At 31.7% G+C, this 16,133-nt stretch overlaps 1 protein-coding gene across 2 annotated transcripts in view; it reads right to left on the reverse strand.

The window, feature by feature from the left end:
• The window catches only part of LOC143065151 (calcitonin gene-related peptide type 1 receptor-like), a 109,398-nt gene extending 94,625 nt beyond the window's left edge, over positions 1-14,773 (reverse strand). Inside the window, exon 1 of one of the 2 annotated variants that reach the window (XM_076238536.1) lies at positions 14,568-14,767. The gene's annotated coding sequence lies outside the window, so the exon portion shown is untranslated. Of the gene's footprint in view, positions 1-14,567 lie in introns of both variants that reach the window. The other variant, XM_076238540.1, reaches the window with a different exon arrangement.
• Positions 14,774-16,133: the final 1,360 nt, after the last annotated feature.

Here is a 16,133-nt window from a genome sequence, read left to right on the forward strand (position 1 = left end):
AGTGACGTAGTTTCAATTGAGGCAATGCGACATTTATCATTAGTCTTAGTAAGCAGTGACGTAGTTTCAATTGAGGCAATGCGACATTTATCATTAGTCTTAGTAAGCAGTGACGTAGTTTCAATTGAGGCAATGCGACATTTATCATTAGTCTTAGTAAGCAGTGACGTAGCTTTAATTGAGGCAATGCGACATTTATCATTAGTCTTAGTAAGCAGTGACGTAGCTTTAATTGAGGCAATGCGACATTTAACTTAGTCTTAGTAAGCAGTGACGTAACTTTAATTGGGGCACTGATACATTTATCATTAGTCTTAGTAAGCAGTGACGTAGCTTTAATTGAGGCAATGAGACATTTATCATTAGTCTTAGTAAGCAGTGACGTAGCTTTAATTGAGGCAATGCGACATTTAACTTAGTCTTAGTAAGCAGTGACGTAGTTTCAATTGAGGCAATGCGACATTTATCATTAGTCTTAGTAAGCAGTGACGTAGTTTCAATTGAGGCAATGCGACATTTATCATTAGTCTTAGTAAGCAGTGACGTAGTTTCAATTGAGGCAATGCGACATTTATCATTAGTCTTAGTAAGCAGTGACGTAGCTTTAATTGAGGCAATGCGACATTTAACTTAGTCTTAGTAAGCAGTGACGTAGTTTCAATTGAGGCAATGCGACATTTATCATTAGTCTTAGTAAGCAGTGACGTAGTTTCAATTGAGGCAATGCGACATTTATCATTAGTCTTAGTAAGCAGTGACGTAGCTTCAATTGAGGCAATGCGACATTTATCATTAGTCTTAGTAAGCAGTGACGTAACTTTAATTGAGGCAATTCGACATTTATCATTAGTCTTAGTAAGCAGTGACGTAGCTTTAATTGAGGCAATGCGACATTTAACTTAGTCTTAGTAAGCAGTGACGTAGTTTCAATTGAGGCAATGCGACATTTAACTTAGTCTTAGTAAGCAGTGACGTAGTTTCAATTGAGGCAATGCGACATTTATCATTAGTCTTAATAAGCAGTGACGTAACTTTAATTGAGGCACTGATACATTTATCATTAGTCTTAGTAAGCAGTGACGTAGCTTTAATTGAGGCAATGCGACATTTATCATTAGTACGTCTTTAAAGTAAGCAGTGACGTAACTTCAATTGAGGCAATGAGACATGTATCATTAGTCTTAGCAGTGAAGTAGCTTTAATTGAGGCAATGGGACCTTTATCATTAGTCTTAGCAGTGATGTTACTTCAATTGAAGTAATGCGACATTATCATTTAATTTAGTCTTCGTAAGCAGTGACGTAACTTTAATTGAGGCAATGAGACGTTTATCATTAGTCTTAGTAAGCAGTGACGTATCTTCAATAAAGGCAACAGTAGTATACCGCTGTTCGAAATTCATAAATCGATGGAGAAAAACCAAATCCGGGTTACAAACTAAAACTGAAGGAAACGCATCAAATATAAGAGAACTACGACACAACAGAAACACAACATTAAAATGTAACACACACAAAAACGAACTATAATATAACAATGGCCATTTCCCTGACTTGGTACAGGGGATTTTAAAATAAAAATGGTGGGTTGAACCTGGTCTTGTGGCATGCCAAACCTTCCGCTTTAAAGGCGATGTTAAATATAACATGAAAATATAGGACAGAGAAACAAATGAATAATAGCCAACAAAAGGTACCAGGTTAAGGTAGCACTACAGTCTAACTGATTTTTTTAAGATATTTTTTTTATGACATAATTTTGAAGTATTTATTATTCTGCACAGTTTGTAAAAATAAAAACATTATCATATCACATCAGGGAGTAAATACATAATGAACGTATGTAAATAAAAGCACATGGTAATTAAACTAAATATATAGGCATTTAGGAGGGGCATCTGTTGATGCCAGTGTCCAGCTGTTAATCACTGACCACAAGATAAATAGTGTGGTCTTATCTCATTGTATCATGTGTATTGCAACCAAAGTAATTATCTAATTTTGAAATAAACAGAGAAATGGGAAAAGTTATCAAAAAGAAGAAAATCTAAAACAAAACTATATACATATAAGGATTGGCTCTGAATCTGTCTTCTGTTTGGAGTTTTAAGCACTTACTCAAAAATTATGTGGGACAGTCTATTTTCAGGAAGGGGATGGTCTTGATCTTTTTTTGGAACATGCCTTTTATTGCATTATTTTAATAATCTAGCTAATTTCATAGTATATTTCTTTTTAAAATACAAATGAAAATCATTCTTTATAGTGATAATAGTGATGTTAAATATTGATTATATGCAGCTGGTCATTCCTATTATTCTCTTATCTTGCTTAGACTGCCTGGATAGAGGCGGAGCTTTGTCTATATTTAATTACTACATCACAGATGTTGGTCAAATCTATGACGTCAAACTCCCGCCAAATGCCAAGTTAGTGTTGGTCAGTGCACAAATAATTCAAAATTTACAGTATTAGAGCATCAAAGACACGAATTGTGTGGTTATATTGATAAAATATTGGTATCAGAACACTCCTGGGGTGTTCTCAGTGGAACTTTTGTATGAATGATGCATTTATAGAGGTTCTAAGGGGAAAATTCAGTTTTTAGGTCATTTCTCAGAACAATTTTTCATGAGAATTGTTAGCAAAAAATGAAAAAAAGAAACTTCATGGGCACCCCTTTTGGTTTGACTTTGATATATGTGATTAAAGGGAGAATTTTCTACAATACCGTGTCCCAAATTTTGGATAATTTGTTTCTAAAAGTTTTATAGGTGTCCAAAGATGAAAGGTGAAATGAGGTTTGGCACTCAGCAGTTAAATCAATATATCTTCTTACTGGAGACATATATCAAAAATCTGAGACACAGATCTGTTTATAGTATATGGTTGATTAAAGTGCTGAAATTTTTTTTTACTACCATTTGACCTGAATGTGTCATTTTCATTCAAATTGAAGACCACTTTTTGGGCAATTAAGTAGCTATAATTTGAGATTAATCATGTCAATAATAAATTCATCTATAGATTAAAAAGAATTAATATTTCAGCTTTATAATGAGTTAAAGATTTTAAAAATCCAGTGAGTAGTTATGGAGAAATTAATCTTTAAAGACTCTTGGTTGGAGTCAGAAAATTCTGACTGTAGTGCTACCGTAATTAAAATTGTAATATGCCTAACGTGCGTTACGTCCACACAAGACTGACCAGTGACGCTAAGTTTGAAAGCCAACACAAGCACAAAGTTGAAAAGCACTGCGGTCAAAAGTCTCAAAAAGTTGTAACCAATACGCCTGGGACAAGAACATCATTATTTTTTAGAATTTAGAATAATTCATACTTTTGTGAACAGTAAATTTTATAAAATTACTACATAATAGATCTACATGATTAAACTGAAGTAGTGAATAGCTATAGAATAAAAACGGACACATTACGAAAATACACAGCCGTGTTCTTACCCCAGTGTAACGCTCAAAATGACGTCAAATTAGAATTTGTAAAACGAGTTCCCAAGAATTTGTATGGAATTCAAGATTAGATTTGTATGGAATTCAAGATTAGATTTGTATGACTATCTAACATGTATTATTAACATTGAAAATTAAAATACTAATTAATATCAAATTGAAGTAGTAATAAGATAATTAATAGTTTTATCTAGCTATGTCGGTCATTAGTCTCAGTGACATAGCTGCAATTGAAGCACTAAGCAAATTTATGACCAGGAACAAAACATGGAGAAGGAAACAGACCGAGGGTAAAATGTGTCATATGAATTCATCCCCATCGACACAGAGGCGGTGTGAAAGAATCAGTTCATTTTTATTTCATTAAAATAAGCAAAAAGAGCGAACGGACAATTTATACTTTGCAAGAAAAGACATTGTTTCAAACAAGAGTTTAAAATGTTCTAAAACTTATTTTGTCCATATGTATTCCATACTTATATTGTTATTTATTGAATTATAATGATTTCTGTAGTAAGTACTCAAAGTAAATTGTATTAAAATATCTAGTTTTATTAGATGTAGAATATTTCAATAATATACTTAGACATACGTCCAGGTTTTGTCTATCTGTTTGTGTTTCTAATAGAAGATAACTGAAGTAGTAGGATGATTTTCTGGTAAACAAAGCAAATGGGTTAATGATTGCAGAACATTCATTTCATGTCGTATGTAAAAACCAACAATAAAAATGAAGAAGTAAAGAGAACAGTAATTAAGTTTAATTTAAGTATCTCAGGTTCCTACTGCAGTGACAGCTGTAAGCTGGAGATCCAATCACATGCTAGTCAGGTTTAATTAAAGGTTAAATTAGTGTCAGTTTTACTAGGAGTAAAATCACTTATTCCATATTTAAACACAAATATTTTGCTTTTGGAATCGGATTGAAGTCAGTAAAATGACACAATTCTCTCAATCATGATATCATAGAAAATCTGCAATTGTGTAATCCTCAGCAATTAAATTTGGCTTTGGTAGCGATTTCGTTTTTTCTTTCTATTTTTAAGACACTATTTCTAATTTGGCATCATCTTACTCTAAGATTTTAACTGCCTTAAACTTTTAAGATATTTTGGGATATTGAATTGCACTATAATTTTCACGAGTGAAGGAAGTAATAATAAAATTAACTGGACAAAAACTTACAAAATGAATGTTAAAATATATTTAGTACTCGAGAAAACTTGGTAAATGTCCTCTGAGTAACTATAAATATAAGTACGCTATTTTTATCCACATGAAAGAACATGATTAAACATTTAAACATATGTTGTATAATTAACGATTACTGCTCAACTTAAGTAAATTTAAAGCAAGCTATATTTCCAAGAAAGTATTCAAAGTAGAAAATCTAATCCATCAAATTTAAAAGAATTGCCATTTCGTTTTAGCTTGCAGTTTGTATGTTTATTTTCTACGCTATCCCGAAATTTCAAATATTTACTCCTTAGTAACTCAAAATCGCATAAAAAGATTAACTTCTTATGATTGAAGGAGGTGGATCCTGTTCCACATTTTGTCTTAGCTCTGTATGCTCCGAATGCAGTTAATTATATCTAGGAAGTCTGATGAATTAAAAAGGTTTCCTTTTGTATTCGGAACTCGCTGGATCTAGACATAATTTATGATACCATGAAGCAATCCGTACCTTTTAGAAATGTTAAACTCGTTTTCAGTAAGTCTTTTTTGTTTGTTTGTTAAAGCCAACTGTTTTTTGTTTCTTTCTCTATTACATAAAATGATACACACTCTTTCTTACAAACGCTAACATATTGTTGTTGATATGAGGCATGTAAGTTATATAATTGTAAAGCATACACAGGGATGCGGCAACACTCATGGAACCGGTTCAATGATTACAGAAACAACAACTGAAGTATAAGTTTTTGGAGTTTTAGGTCTAATCCCCCATAACCATAAATGGACGTGGCAAGAATTATACATTATAACAGCCGTTATACCTTAACTGTTTCAGTGATTGAATATCTATTAAAACTTGAATAAATTAATCAGTAATACTTACTTTCTTTGGGTTAACTTGAAAGGACTATATTGTCGAAATTTTCAGTTTCGTTTTAACCTTGTAAACACTATGTTCATTTCACTGTTATATATTTATGCGCGGAACACCGAGTTGGATCCTGGGGTTCAATAAATGGTGATTTCTTTAACATAAATAAAAAAAAGTCTGGGTTGAGAATGATTAGGTGTGTGAGTGCATCATCCAAATTCATACAGTAATAACCTCTAGAAAAAATGTTTAATCCTTAAATAATTAAACAACGTTTCGGATTATTTTTGGTTTCGACAAATCATTTCCAGTACAATGTCGCTTATTAATTCAGGAGAAATTAATTTTAATGGATTTAATGAATAACGTGATTGTAAGCTTGGTGTTTTTTTACGTGCATGTCATGCAAGATCGGGTGTTAGATACAAAATTTATGAATATAAATATGCAGTGTTTTATGTATGAACAGAACATTTAATACAATAGTATGTCTCTGGAATGAATTTGCATATTGCAAAATATCTTTTCTGGCGCGGATCCAGAATTGGATGTTATAGGGGATAATGGAGTGCTAGTGCGTATGACGAAGTAGAGGACCTTGTTTTTACGACAAATTGTCTGTATATTTACTTTGTTTTTTGAAATGTTATGTTTTCTTTTAAATCCAAAATCCGTACGTGCTTTGAACTTCTCACAAAAGTAGTACACCCAAGTTATATTTATTACGTCACGAACTTAGTTTAAGTCTACTCTCCAAAATAGTTATCAGACATCTTTTGCGTAGTCTTGTAAGCCATAATTTAAACACTTTACATCTTTCCAACAGACCATTAACAACTTAATATCAATATTTTATGGTTGGTTGAGCCAGGAAAGCTCCACATGCATCCGTTTGTTTCTTAGTATTTATGAACATTTTAACAGTTGGTTACATGTAGAATGAACAACAGAATACAAGGGAACACCAAGGCTAACACTATATTTTATAATTAGGTCGTAAGTGGTTTCTGTTAATTTGTATAGTAAAACAACTGGAAACTTTAAAAATAAGATTGTTTTGAAAAATCAGGATACTGGAGGTAAAATTGAGAATGGAAATGGGGAATGTGCCAAAGAGACAACAACCCGACCATTGAAAAAAACAACAGCAGAAGGTCACCAACAGGTCTTCAATGTAACTTTGAAGACACATTACTGACTCATACACATTGATCAAGTGCAACAGTTCGAATCTTGCATATTTTGAACATTTGTGTATATGTTCCCTATTGTTTATTGTATACCTTGTCTCTACGAAAGTCTTAAGTTTATCTAAACTTTGTCATATCACGTCTATAAATGTCTTTAAAGATGTATATTTGCGAAAAAAAAATACATTTAACTCCGACAGTACAAAATTATCCCAATTTTTGACTTATTCTAGATTTCCTGTTTAAATACTTTTTAAAGTATATTTCCGTCTAGTACACAATGACCACATCCCTTTGATAAGTGTTCGTTAAAACTATTACAGTGAAATGTTTAGAAACGTTTAAACTAATAATGTCAACTTCGTGAAATTAATTCTTTTATTAGTATCATGCCTATGCTTGATAAAAAATGTTATTATGACAGACATTTGTTTATAAAAAATGTTATTATGACAGACATTTGTTTATAAAACACAAAATGATTCTAAGAGTAATGTTGCTTGCCAGTCGATCATCGTCATATTGGTTGTTATCAAATGATTTTAGATATACAACAACTGACAATCAACATGATAAGTAAGCCAACTGATTTAATACACAACATTTGATATCAGAACTTACACGAATAAGTAATCTGGAATACCAAAAAAATCCTAGAAAGTGGAAACCTATTAATCAATTACATTCTATGATAATTTAAACTTTGTACAAAGGATGAACATAATTCCTAAACTAAGTGGCTACTTTTTAAAAACACATGTACGTATTCATTATTTCAACAGACAACCCTTTTTAATTCAAATCTTCAAGAAAAGTACTGCTATTGTCTTATTGTCTTTTGGACACTAACTCACTGCATAGCTTTTTCGTACGAATGACCTTAACATGAAATTCCACAATAGCACAATGCAAGAGCGAAAGAAAGTCACAAATCTCTTTTTCAACAAGTAACACCGATACACGTTAACAGGATTAATGTTACAATCCCAAGTCACGAATCGCGATCATCAGTGGGTGTTTTTATTTGAAATCTCTTTGATTGTTGTCTTTAACAAGAGTTTGGTATATAAGTCATATCTTTGTTAGGCACTATTAACTTGATATACACAATGTATTAACAATTTGTTTAGACTCGGGGCAAGTTGAAGTTTGACATATTGTCTATAATAGAATATTGTCTTCTGTTGAAGACTTATGTCTCCCTTCAGATGTCTTTAATTGGTTTTATTGCGTATTAAGTTTCCTGTCTCACTGAGGTGTGACAAACATAATAGAAAAGGAAGGACTGCTTGTATATATTTTATGTTCAGTTATTCCTTAAACGATATGTCATAACGAAGAAACGGAGTTTCATAAACACTTCTCACAACTGGAAAAACAGGTGATGTAGATAGTTAACATCAATAACAGTATCAGAGATAAACTGCAGGATTTGAATAATATATATTTTGTCATAAAAGGACACCTTTATAAAACAAATCTTTCGTTTTGGAAATACTAACATCGATCGAAATCATACAATTAATAACTAGTGATGAAAATTTTATACAAATGTAAATGAAAAACACTACGAGCTAAAAAAATATACGATCGACGGTGATTTAATTGCACGTTATTGAGTTCTAAAGAATGTTTACAAAACGTGCACAGAGAACTAAGTATAGAATATATGCATGCATTGGGTTATATGTTTTAATATTGTAATTTCTATAAACTCATTTCATATGAACTTAAATCGAATGGTTAATTATGGAAGCCAACGAACGCCACAGTCTTTTTGATACATCAGTTGGAGAACAATGATGAAATAGTTTTACTTGTGTCCATATTCTTGATTTGTCATCGTCTTTTCAATATCGTTTCTGTTAAATTTTTGAGGTAATAACTTATTACTGCAGTTGACTATTCAAGACTTTATTTGTAAAATCATTTGTCTGCACCGTTTTGATTATACCAAATAGATATTATGTCATTTTGTAAAAACGTTGTCCAACTGTTTCATGATTATATAAACGGTTTTCACAATCGTATATAGGAAGTAAAATTATTCCGATTATTATATCTTTATTGGCCGGATAAAGACGAAACAGTAGAACAATTATACTAAGACAGAATTTCACAGGGCATCTTTAAAAGCTTTGTTATTAACATCTGACATTGAAAATTAACTGCAGGAATTTTAAACACGGATTTTTGAGATACATGTACACTAAAATTGAGAATGGAAATGAAGAATGTGTCAAAGAGACAACAACCCGACCATAGAGCAGACAACAGCAGAAGGTCACCGACAAGTCTTCAATGCAGCGAGAAATGCACGCACCCGGAGGCGTCCTTCAGCTGACCCCTAAACAAATTTATATACAAGTTCAGTGATAATGAACGCCATACTAAATTCCAAATTGTACACAAGAAACTAAAATTAAAAATAATACAAGACTAACAAAGGCCAGAGGCTCCTGACTTGGGACAGGCGAAAACATGCGGCGGGGTTAAACATGTTTATGAGATCTCAACCCTCCGCCTATACCTCTGGCCAATGCAGAAAAGTAAACGCATAACAATTAGCACATTGAAATTCAAAATAGCAAAAATCGTCAAATGTTTTTTTCGACTCGCTCCGCTCGGTGCTTAATTTCACATTTTTGGCAATTACGCTCCCGTTTGAAAATCCGGGATCCATCCCTGTACTTCACATCTTTGTTGAATGTTTATGACAATACTAAATAAGAACTTAAATGCATGTTTCTATATTTATTTAATTGAAATAAATAATGTTTAGATTTCTTGACGCTAAATTTGTTTTCTTATCGCTTCTTGACGCTTCCGGGTGCTTCTTGTTTCTAATTAGTGAGACCCCAAGCTTGTAATTGATTCAGATTAAGTGAATCAATATTAACGCCGAAATATGCAATCTTTAATGACCTGACAACAGTATCGTAACTATATCCCTTCTTAATGAGTCTATTTAAAGGTTTTTTAAGTCTTGTAATTTAAAGGTTGTGTTAGCTTCTGTTTTTTCGATAGATTTTTGTCGTAAATTGTAACTCATAGCAATACAAAAACAGGTCTGCAATAAGTGGTGCACAGTTAGTCCCCATAGGAATTCCAATAACCTGACGATATACGGAATCTCCAAAGCGGAACAAAAATGTTACCTAGTAAAAATTCAAGGGCAGATATAGTATCAAATATAAAAAAGAAGATGTGGTATGATTACCAATGAGACAACTATTCACAAAAGACCAAAATGACACAGACATTAACAACTACAGGTCACCGTACGGCCTTCAACAATGAGCAAAGCCCATACCGCAAAGTCAGCTATAAAAGGCCCGATAAGAAAATGTAAAACAATTCAAACGAGAAAACTAACGTCCTTATTTATGTAAAAAAATAAACGAAAAACAAATATGTAACACATAAACAAACGACAACCACTGAATTAGTGGCTCCCGACTTGGGACAGGCACATACATAAATAATGTGGCGGGGTTAAACATGTTAGCGGGATTCCAACCCTCCCCCTAACCCGGGACAGTGGTATAACAGTACAACATAAGAACGAACTATAAAAATCAGTTGAAAAAGGTTTAACTCATCAGATTGACAAAAATACAAGCATGTCCAATTGACATATTTTTTTTGTTTATTGCTACTACAAAATGACCTAAATGAGTTTGAACATATACATTCACATTCTGACCTCTTAAATACCCATTTAATGAGTGTGTGAGTTTTTTCTTAATGAGAATGTGAGGCAATGTGGTGTGTAGGTTAGAAAAATCAAAACTTTGAACAGATTCAAAATCACCAATATAAGCATGCAATTTATCAAGTACTTCCAACGAGTTCTTGACACTCCAAAGTAATTAATTCCACTATTTTCGAAGGTCTTATCAATGGCTTGAAGAAGAAACAAATCTATATTTGTAAGGTGTTTTGTTTAGCTTCGGAGCCAATACATAGTTGGGACTTTCATTGTTTTTGGTTCTGCTTGTAAAGCGGTAGCTAAGAGTTTATGTTTGTTACAGATGTCGTTTTCTGAAAATGGAGTCAGTTGGAATGTTGGTGAATTGGCGATTTCTTTTTGTAGAACCTCAATGTAAAATTTACGTCAAACAATAATAATATTATTAGCAGCTTTATCGGCCGGGACAAAAACAAATTCCTTGGCTAGTTCTTTTAGTTTATATTTGATACAAGAAATAGGTTTATTGTGGTTATTGTTAAGAGTAAAACTAGTATGTATTTGTTTAAGTACTGATATTTTGTTGTAGACTGCTATTTTCTAAACTGGTTTTCGGTATAAGTGTTTCTTTGTGTACCTTTTGTTATTTCGCTGATAGAGATTAAACTAATTTAACCACACCAAACATTAATTTATTCGCCTACAGTAAGATATTTAACTCTGCTTCATATTAATGTATCTGTTTCAAGTCAGGTTCAACCCCTCTAATCCATGTATCTGTCCAGAGTCGGGTTCAACCTTGATTCACTTTAATGTATCCGCCTTAAATCAAGAACCTCGTTGATAACACAGCTATACGTTGATGCCTCTGTCCCAAGTAGGAAACTCAATCATCAGTAGGTTTTTTTTTGTTTGTATCTCGTTGATTGATTGTCCTTTACAAGAATTCCGTGTTGAAGTGGGATAACTATTTGCTGTTGTCAACTTGATTTATTAACAATTTGTCTAGACTCGAGACGATTTGGTGTTGGACTTTCTGTCTATTGAAAATTGTCTGCGGTTGAAGACTTATATAGCCCTTTAGATAACTTTAATTGGTTTTATTGGATATTATGTTTACTGTCTTATTGACGTGTAACCAACATAGAAGAGAAGTTAGGACTAATATTATGATCAATTGTATAAACTATGAAATCAAGTTCCATAAACCCTTCCTTTAACTGCCAAACTTAAAATATAAACAGTAAACATCAATAACATCAGCAGAGATAAGCTTCATATTTTTTTTTATAAATGAAGTATGCTTTGTAGGGTTGTCTTAAGATATCCTATAATGAACCCGCATAACAAATAACCCACAGCAAACAAAAAAAAAAAAAAAAAAAAAAAAAAACCAAACCAAACATTCCTCTCTTAAAGTCAGATGAAATGAGTTATTTTTGTAGTTATATTAATGTTACCGAAATTATTAAACCAATGCATGCATATATACTAAACTAAGATCTATATGCACTTTTCTTTACATTTATTACGAATCTATAACATATTTCAGAACAAAGTATTACTATACATTCCATCGTTGTGGTATTTTTATATGATAATTTTTTGTATTCTTGTGTTTCATTTTTGCTAAAGTACTAGACTATATGCCTTTTTGTGTTACTTAAATACATATGACGTGACTCTGTACTTATGCATCCCGTCAATGTCTTATTGTGCTATAGTAAAACAACACTAGTATTCTTGTCTTTTTTTGTGCTTCTTTACTCCTTTTGTTAAATAGTGATTAAGATTATAACACAATGTTGACTGCTGTACCCTATTTTTGACGTTTTAACCTATTATATTTGTATGTTTTGTTCGCAAATCATTGTCAATATAGTGGAATTTGATGTGAATGTGATATAAGTTAGAGGTTAAGCTAGCTATAAAGCTATGGACCTTCCGTTTTGAATTGTCCTCGGAGATTTTATTTCTTTCATTTAGCGATTGGTGATTGTTGTTTGAAGTTACGTGAAGTTTACTGGATCGTGAAAATTATAACCAATCAAAACAGAACAAGTGAAAAGAGTGAATGGATAGATAAAGGCAACAGCAGTATACCGCTGTTCAAAACTCGTAAATCGATGAAAAAAAAAAAAAAAAAAATCGGGGTAACAAACTAAAACTGAGGGAAACGCATTAAATATAAGAGGAGAACAACGATACAACAGTAAAATGAAACACACACAGAAACCGACTAAGCATTAGACAAAATCCGATGAGAATAAAAAAATATAACATCGAGACCAAATATCTGAATTTGGGATAGAAAAGTACCTTGACACGTCTTATAGTAATGTGAATTCACACTCAAATATAAGAGAAAACAAACGAAAAAACGGAAACACAACGTTAAAATGTAACACATACAGAAACGAACTATAATATAACAATGGCCATATTCATAACTTGGTACAGGACATTTTTTAAAAGAAAAAAATGATGGGTTGAAACTGGTTTTGTGGCATGCCAAACCTCCCGTTTTAATGGCAATGTTAAATATAACATTCAAATGACAACATAACATTACAGGACTACTATACAATTAAATAGGAGAACATATTAGACAAAGAAACACACAAATAATAGCTAACAAAAGGCACCAGGTTTAAAATTCAATACGCCAGAAGCGCGCCCAGATACAAGTTCGAAAGTCAAAACAATTACAAAATTGTACAGCACTGAGGATCAAACATTCAAAAAGGTTGTGCCAAATACGACTAGGGATTTATGCTTGGGATAAGAACATCCTTATTACTTTGAATTGATTGATTGATTGTTGGTTGCTTTACGCCGCATTAGCACAAAAAGGCTATATCGCGGCGATATTACTTTGAACAATTTATTCTTTTGCAAACAGTAAATTTTATCAAATGAATATAAAAGATATGCATGATAAAACTGAAGTATTAACTAATTACAGAAAAACAAAACCCAGATACATTACATAAATCAACACAAATAATAGCCACACCCGACTTAGTCAAGACCTCAACTTAAAAAGTGAAAAAAGTGACGTCACATACGAAGTGGTAAAAAGGCACAAAAAATGACAACAGATTTGAAATTCTAAAACAGCACACAAAAATGACGTCCCATTTGAATGACTAAAACTATTTCTCAAAAATAAGATTAGAATTAGCTTAAGTTCGAGTTAAGATTGATTTAAGATAATATTTAAACTAAATACTGAAATTACATTTAATAACAATGAAAATTGCAATACTTAATAATAGCAAACTGAGGTAACAATTAACTATATGATGTAGCTATGTCCGGTTTGTTTTGAATTTACTGTAAACGTAAAACATCGTACAAATTACGTTGAACCAAATCAAATCTAATACATGATATAGCCATGATATTGTGTTTAATTTCAATGGGTTCCTAGTTGTTAATAAAAAAACTGTTGACCTTCCATAAACGTTGGTTTACATTCGTTCATCACGGTTTCCCCTTCTCAAATGTTCGGTGCGGTGCAGTATTAACGAGATGTCTCGTATATAAGTTCACTGAATACGGTAGTATATCGGCGAAGAAGAGTTCGGGAAGACAATAAGCGAACAGATGTACATTATTGAAGATTTTGATAATATACACGATTTTCTTTTAGATGAGGCTTCACGTTCGCAAAGTGTTTTTTTAAAGTTGAAATTAGGTGGTCAAGTATATAAACATATACAATTTTTATTATTGAAGTTTCATATTATTTCTAAGGTAAGTTTCTTCTCTCGGGCAATTGACATTACATTGAATCGATCGAAATCATGCATATAACAATTTGTAATGAAAATATTTTAAGAATGAAAATTAAAACTACTAGTTGAAAATTCCATAACTCGTTTCATGTAAACATAAGCATTGGGTGTGAAAAATCGATGGTGATTCGTAAATAATATACGATGATTAATAATTGATATTTGTCATATGAAATATACTCCAATACATAAAATAGATAAATGAGAATAGTAAAAATATCATTTTTAGCTTTTCTGTCGATTTAAATATTTTCAATTATAAAAATACATATGCTTGTTGCAAACATTACATAACTCTTTACACATGACAGTCAGAACTAAATATAACGTTTAACTTCAATAAAAATTATAACATATAAATTCTTACCATGATAGATGTGTTCATAAAATGAATGTGGCACTAAAAATCCCGTAAATCAAACTTATCAAAATCGGTTTCCATTTAAATATTCGACTATTATTTCTCTCTAATTGCTTTCCATTTTAAGTTCCATTCATCATTTGCGATAAGATATGTTTACATCTTGTGATAGACTAAAGCGTACACACTGCGACTATATTGTAGTATAAACGGTCAACACAGACGCAGCGGTATGCCTGCTTTATTATACTTTGTTTATAGTTTTCGTTGAATACTGAAAGCTTTATCGAATGCAAATCAAAAAGTCATTTATAACTAGCAATTAGTAGAACATGTTTACTATTTTATTTGGCTAGTGATTAAATCGTTTATTTGATATTCTAGGTAGTTTATAGAATAAGTATACATACTAAATGACTTTCTTTTTATAACTGATGCACCTGAACAATAAACTCACAGAGTTATATTTATATTGTTGATATTTGTAAACAGAAAAAGGAAAACGGTGGTTATCTGGAGGAATAATTTTCAATAACGAAAATATATATACTTTTTTAAATGTAGTTATCTGGAAGATGACATTGGACATACGATTATAGTTTATAACGTTTAAAATCTTGTTGTGACTGTTTTACAACCGACGGAAAGTATTAATGAGACGTTGTGTTTTGTAATGTCTGTTCAAAGTTGCGCCTATTATTTTTTTTATCATAAAATGGCAAATTGTGTCATAAATTATAATTCACTAAAATATAATTGTTTTGCTTGCGTATGTTTTAAATTATCTGTTATAATGAAAAATACTGTTACAGAGTGTAGTGATCCTAAACAATACTATATTTTTTTTTACTTTATTTATACTGGAACTTGGCTATTTTCTTGGTCAAATGAATTGACCGTATTTATAATGCACTGGCGTTATACAGTCACTGACCGTGTAAATATCTGGTAATGTGCACGTGACTCTGCAGAGTTTTAACTTTAACGTCGTCGTATTTTAAAGTTAAAATTAAAAATGGTTGATATCTCTATGCCGTGCAAATAAATATAAACGGTCATTTATTATATATTCTATAGTTGATATCAAGCGATACTCCCAATTTACTGGTGCCCATTTCACTACCGGTAATTATGAAACCTAAAAATTATGTTTACCTCTCATTAGGCGTTAGTTTTATGAGTTCTAAAAAAATCCTGTTTTATAACGGTTTAACGAAAAAGAGGTTAATCCGACTTCGTTGAAGAACCTATTTATATTCTTTAATATATGTACTTTAAAAATGACGAGCTGGAATTAAATTAACCAATTTTCACTGCATCTCAATCATTGTTATATTTTTAATATGCCGCATGTGCAGTCATATCTCATTTTCAAATTGATCTGACCCAGTCACTGTTAAAGAGCATATGAAGTAAAAGTTATAATCTGTGTAAAAGATTTTTATACATAAATATTGATTCAATTCATCAAATGGTTTACAAGATGTGTGTATTGACTTCGCGACAAGCCTGACTAACATAGAAACAAATTAGATGATATAACAAAAGCCATGAAGTATTACAGCTGAAAAC

This window comes from Mytilus galloprovincialis, chromosome 2 (assembly GCF_965363235.1).
Source record: "Mytilus galloprovincialis chromosome 2, xbMytGall1.hap1.1, whole genome shotgun sequence".
Lineage (NCBI taxonomy): Eukaryota > Metazoa > Mollusca > Bivalvia > Mytilida > Mytilidae > Mytilus > Mytilus galloprovincialis.